At 36.5% G+C, this 6,655-nt stretch overlaps 1 non-coding gene across 1 annotated transcript; it reads left to right on the top strand.

The window, feature by feature from the left end:
- The first annotated feature begins 1,376 nt into the window (after positions 1-1,376).
- Positions 1,377-1,518, top strand: LOC121479164. The gene has a single exon (XR_005984671.1). It is a non-coding gene; the product is annotated as a U4 spliceosomal RNA (small nuclear RNA).
- The last annotated feature ends 5,137 nt before the right edge of the window (positions 1,519-6,655 follow it).

Below are 6,655 nucleotides of genomic sequence, written 5' to 3'. Positions count from 1 at the left end.
TGTGAATCAATTGGCAAGCCAGATTATACTGGTTGAGTATTAGGGGCAACAGTGCAAGCGGTATGAATTTAGGTGCAGTGCTGCTCTGTGCTGAAACAAAAGCACAAAGATCCAAGGCCAGGACTGCCCCACCAACCATGCCAACTCAACTCCTAAAAGAATAGTATCAGAGAATACAGATGCCAAACACATACTAAGATGTTCTTAGAATATCATTGCAAACTCAGAGGGGCAATTTGGAGGAAGCATACCATTTTAGATAGTATATTTTATGCAGAAAATGGATATAGGCAGTATTATATGAATTCTCTAAATTTATGGAAGTCTAAAAACTGGCTCATGAAATTACTTCCTAGAAATTGGTTTTTAACCTAGACTCTCAGTTTCTTAAGAAATAAGTCTTTCTTCCTCTGGAATAGCTGAGGGAAAGTACGGATATCCTGGGACAGATGCAGTCTTTTGCCCTTCCTAGTACACTAAGAGCTGATATTTTCGGCCTTATTTTTTTTTTAATTTTTATTTATTTATGATAGTCACACAGAGAGAGAGAGGCAGAGACACAGGCAGAGGCAGAAGCAGGCTCCATGCACCGGGAGCCTGATGTGGGATTCGATCCCGGGTCTCCAGGATCGCGCCCTGGGCCAAAGGCAGGCGCCAAACCACTGCGCCACCCAGGGATCCCCTTCGGCCTTATTTTTACTGTAGACCCTGCAATTAATGATATTTATGAATTGCTAGTCTTGTCTTCTGTTTACCAGAAACTAAAAAAAAAAAAAAAAGGCATAGTTAAAAGACATTGTAGGACAAGAACAGCCCCATGATTCCTGTTTCCTTTGTGTCCTTATGTAATTTTCTCCTCTTAGAGTGTGGGCTAAACCAAGTGACTCAGTAGTGAATAGAATATGGCAAATGCAGCTGATGTCACTGTCCAAGGTAGATTACAAAAAGACTACAGCCTCCATCTTAGGAAGCCTCTATCACTCTTTTGCTAACTTGTTCTGAAGAAAGCCTGCTGCCATGTTATGAACTGCTCTCTGGTGAGGCCAGAGAGATCTCTAGTCAACATCCAGGGGAGATCAGAGGCTTGCAAATAGCCATGTGAGAAAGCTTGGAAGCAGATTCTTTTCCAGATCAGCAAGAGATGACACCTGACTGCAGCTTAGATAGGTACTGAACAGAGGCACCCAGCTAAGTTACACCCAATTCCCAGCCCACCGAAACTGTGAGATAATAAATGCTGTTTTAAGCTGCTAAATTTTGTGGTAAGCTATCATGCAGCAGTAGTTAACTAATATGGTTGTCATAAGTGTAACACCCCAAAGGCTGAAAAATGTTACAGACTATATAAGAATATATTGAGTTTAAATTTAGAGGTCAGCTTTGTGCAGTGGCAGTATCGTAGCCAATGAGGTTTATCCAAGGCACGATTATTGCAAATTTAGAGGTCAGTTACGGATTCAAGTCTACTAACTGGGACTTCCAGTTCATTGGCTAGTTGTTTCTCCACTCTAGAAAGTGTACCTCACAAAACAGCAAATAATAGAGATTCAGGTCAAGCAGCCAAGAGTTATCACTTCTGTCTTGTGGGTAGGTTGCAAAACTGTAAGAGAAAGAGCTGCCCAGGGCCATGTTCCCAGCCATAATGCAAAAGCCAATGTGAAAGAATGAAGTTCAAATGCAGAAAAATGAAGGGAGATTAAGAGCCAGTAGGTAAATGGGGCCTGGCACCACTACCTTCTCTTATTCCAGAAAACTCTAGGACCTAGCCTTATCACTGCCCTTTCTGTGGTTTGGGTATTTAAGCCAATTAATTCTACATTATGCCTAACCTAGTTCCTACTGGGTTTTGATTTTCTGCCACCAGAAAGGCCATAACTAATACATTTCCTTGACTGAGCTTTGGTTTTCTCACCTGCAAAATTGAGAAGACAAATATATAATGCATAAGTTTGTGATAAATGTTAAAAAACTTCACTATCAGTAAAGACAGCTGTTCAATATTAATTCCTTATCATGTCTAATCAATGTGAGGATTTACAGAACCCATTCAAAGATTCTCCAAACTAGGATCAATTCTACATTGTCTTTAATTACACAGCAGCTGGATAATTTGTAAATTATCATTCTGGTATTTATAAAATACAATTCTCCCATAATCCAATAAAGGCAAAGAGTAGACTGATTTCAAATATATCCTATAACCTTCCTTCTTTCCCCCTGCAATCAGCTTTCATTTCAAACCCCTCTGAGTCACTAGATTGTTCTTCATCCCAAACTGTTGGGGAGGATTTTTTTTAAGATTTTATTTATTTATTTATTTTTAAAGATATTTTATTTTTTTTTAATTTTCATTTATTTATGATAGTCACAGAGAGAGAGAGGCAGAGACACAGGCAGAGGGAGAAGGCAGGCTCCATGCACCGGGAACCTGATGTAGGATTCGATCCCGGGTCTCCAGGATCGCACCCTGGGCCAAAGGCCGGCGCCAAACCGCTGCACCACCCAGGGATCCCAAGATTTTATTTATTTTAAGATTTATTTTTTAAAATAGTTTATCTATTTATTCATAAATAAATAAGACAGACACACACACAGAGAGAGAGAGAGAGAGAGAGAGGCAGAGACATATGCAGAGGGAGAAGCAGGCTCCATGCAGAGAGCCCAATGTGGGACTCCATCCCAGGACTCCAGGACCACTCCCTAGCCAAAGGCAGACACTTAACTGCCGAGCCACGCAGGCATCCCTCCATCCCAAATTTGATCCTGCCTCAGACCTATTGTGGGTTTTCAAGCTTGTTCTCCACAGAGTTTTACTTTCCAATATCAAAAAGGAGGTTTTTTTTACATGACAGACCCTCACATCTCCTTCCCCAAAACAAGCTGAGTTAAGCATGTACTAAATTTGGTTCCTTGAATTTTAGCTCCTAGCACCAGCTATATGGTCAAAACTTCTGGTTAAATAATGAGGTCAATTTTTGCCCTTTTCCAAGAGCTTCAGATGATCTCCAAAGTACCACAAAACTTAACAATTGTAGTGAAAATTTACTGAGTACTTATTTGTGACAGGTTCTATGCTAAGCTCAATATGTGCCTTATTTCATTTAGTTTTCTCTGTGACATTATATTGGTATTGTTATTTTTCTTAGGGGACAAAGAAACTAAGACAGAACATTTATATAAAATTGTCAAGATTTAATAGCAAATAAGCTGTAAAGTTCAAACTTAAACTCATGCAGTTATGACATAAAAGACTACATTCTAATACTATGAATGGATATGAAATAAAACAAATATTCCAGATTTCAGCTTTGTACCAGCCTCTCTTTATAGGCCCTTCCCCTCTCAGATCCAAATTAGAACATAAATTTCCTAAGTTGGGTCTTCTTATGGAGTAAGCTACAAGGAACAGTGGTATAAAAGGTTGCTTATAAATTTGTGTTGGGACACCTGGGTGGCACAGTAGGTTAAATGTCTAACTCTTGGTTTCAGCTCAGGTTGTGGGATCTCAGGGTCATGAGGTCAAGTCAAACACTGGGCTCTGCACAGGGCATGGATCCTGCTTAAGATTCTCTCTCTTTCTCTCTCTCTTTCTCTCTCTCTGTGCCTCTCTCTGCCTCTCTCACTCATGTTCTCTCTCTCTAAAATAAATAAATCTTAAAAAATGTTTGTGTTATATACACTCAGTAAAAGAGAGAGAACACTACCTATTTTTAATTCCTTGCACCAACAATCAGAGATATTTATATCCTAGGAAACACAAAAGCATGTTCATGTGAGAGGAAGACTCAGACATCAAAGCACTTAGAAAAGAGATTTGCTTATGAGAAGTTGGCAAAAATCAGACTTCAGGAAGATTAGCTTGTCAAAAAAACAAAACAAAACAAAAAAAACCCTCTACAACATAAATTTAAAGGAAAAAAAGCTGTGAAATTACCAAGGTTATATGGCTTATGTTAATCTATTCACAGTAGAAAAAGAACTTTCTCACATAGTTATTATATCCACAAAGGATATCACATATCCTTAGAAATCAATTGTGCAAAAGTCAGGGTTATAGTTATTTTGCTACGGAATGAGTAATTTAGAGGAAATGCTTAAAGTTTCCTTTATTTTATGGACCAGAACTAGACAGGATGACCCTGTTATTTTTGGTTTATCACATCCTGGAACATCATGTATATGTTTATTCATAATGGTAACAGGACGAGATGTTCGTTTTCTTCCACAGTGACTGTGATTGACATGGCTAGGATGGCCCTAGACAACAGTTAGATCATCTGGGTAACTGAGAGGATAATGAAAATACCTTGTGACTGACTCAGAAACCATGTCATTGATAAAGTGGTTTTTGCCATTAACACTTCATGGAAGGACATGTTATAGGAAAGGCTGAGATACTTTAATGAGCTGTGACACTCAAGATTTTCCTTGCTTTAAAGAAGGCAACATAGTCCTGCTGAAAGAACATGGACTCAGAGGTAGTAGACCTGAATCCAGACTCCATAAATTACCAAAGGTTTGACTCTGACAAAGTCACTATGTTATGTAATATGGAACATGATGATTGCATTTCTTTTTTAAATAGGACTTTTGTACAAGGACTATTAATATTAGGGTGTAATCAGAGAAGCAGACTTCCTAAGAGACATATATAATAAATTATTATAGGATTTGATCTTACACAACCATGGGGCTGGTTATTCAGTGTATTTAAGGATATGGTATCAATGTCCAGTGCTGAAAACAAAATCTACAGGGAAAGCAATTGTAAAATAGTTAAAGAAAAAGAAAGAGAAAACAGTTGTAAAATTGGGAAAGCCATAGAGAAGATATAAAGAACTACAATTCAACAACAACAAAAAAACATACAATTCAGTTCAACAACGAAAAGGGTCTTGAAGGGACACTCTCTAAAGAAGGTATACAAATGGCTGATAAGCATAGAAAATGATGCTCAATATCACTAATCATTAGTGATTATCAAATACACTAATCAAATACAAATCAAAACCACAATATGAAACTGCTTCACATCTGTTAGATGACTATTCTAAAAACAAAACAGAAAATAACAAGTGTTGACAAGGATATGGAAAAATTGGAACACTTGTGCATTGCTGGTGGAAATGTGAAATGGTACAGTTACTGTGAAAAAAGAATGGCAGTTCCTCAAAAAAATTAAAGAATTGCCATGTGATCCAGCAATTTCACTTTGGGGTATATGTCAAAAAATGTAGCAGGGTCTCAAAGAGATATTTGCGAACCCATAATTGTAGTAGCATTATTTTTTGCAGGTTTACTAAGATATAATTGACATACATGATTGTATAAGATTCACAATGTGATGATTTTATAAACAAAAATTGCAAAACAATTACCACAACTTAGTAAACATCTCCATCACCACACATAATCACCAATTTTGTGTGTGCTATGAGAGCATTAAGATTTTCTCTCTTAGCCACTTTCAAGCATATAATACAGTATTATTAACTAAAGTCACCATGGTATATATTGCATCCTCAGAATTATTCATCTTATAATTGGAAGTCTGTTATCCTTTGAACGACATCTCCCCATTTCCCACCCCCTAACCCCTGATAATCATGTCTGTTCTCTGATTCTATGAGTTCAGCTTTTTTATATTCCATATATAAGTAAGGTCATACTTGGCATAATGCCTTCAAAGTTCATCTATGTTATTGCAAAAGGCAGGATATCTTTCCTTTTCATAGCTAAATATTCTGTTGAATATAAATATGTACCACATTTTCTTTATCCGTTCATCCATTGTTGGACACTTGGATTATTTCCATGCCTTGGCTATTGTAAATAATGTAAAAAACATGGGGTTCAGATATCTCTTGAAGAGAGTGACTTCATCTCTTTTAGATATACATTCGGAAGTGAGATCGCTGGACCTTAAGGTAGTTCTATTTTAAATTTTTTGCTTAAGTTCTAATCATAACTATACTTTGTTGGCTTTGTGTTTCTGGGCTTTTAAGAACCAGTTTCTTTAGCTCTAAAAAGACTATAACAATAGTATAAACTTCATAGTATTCATTGAAAGAATGAAATAATATCAAGTACTTAGAGTAGAACCTTGCATATATAGCAACCACTCAATCAATGCTACCTATTGTTATTAATTTTGTAGCTGTACAATAATAGCTCCTTAATTGAAAGTTAAGGCTTATTACTTATAATGAAGTCTCAGTATGCAGTACCTGAATTTATTAAAAATAAATTTGATAGAATGTTAATCATAAGCATAGACTTTTGCCACAACTTGGTTCATTATTTTGACTTTTAGCCAGTCATTAGCATTAATAATATTTCTGAGCATTCAAGTAATTTCTCAAGAAAAAGGAATTACATTTCCTCCATAATTCATAATTTAATGAAATTTCCAATATGTGAGAAATCATTTCAATAGGCCAGAAAAGCCATTCTGAGCAGTCTCATTTTAAAATCATTGCCAATGGCTAAAGACATTCTGTAAAGTTTGTATTCTATTCTTACATATAGATCATTTTGCTTAGTAAAGGGATTTCCAAAGAAGGTTGCCTGGCCATCTAATTATTGTAAATCAAATAATATTTTCCCCTTGACTTACATTATAACTTTAGAAACATGTAGTCATGTCTGGGTGGCT

Source organism: Vulpes lagopus, chromosome 19, assembly GCF_018345385.1.
Source record: "Vulpes lagopus strain Blue_001 chromosome 19, ASM1834538v1, whole genome shotgun sequence".
Lineage (NCBI taxonomy): Eukaryota > Metazoa > Chordata > Mammalia > Carnivora > Canidae > Vulpes > Vulpes lagopus.
Note: the sequence above shows the minus strand (reverse complement) of the source record. Positions and strands in the feature narration are given on the sequence as shown.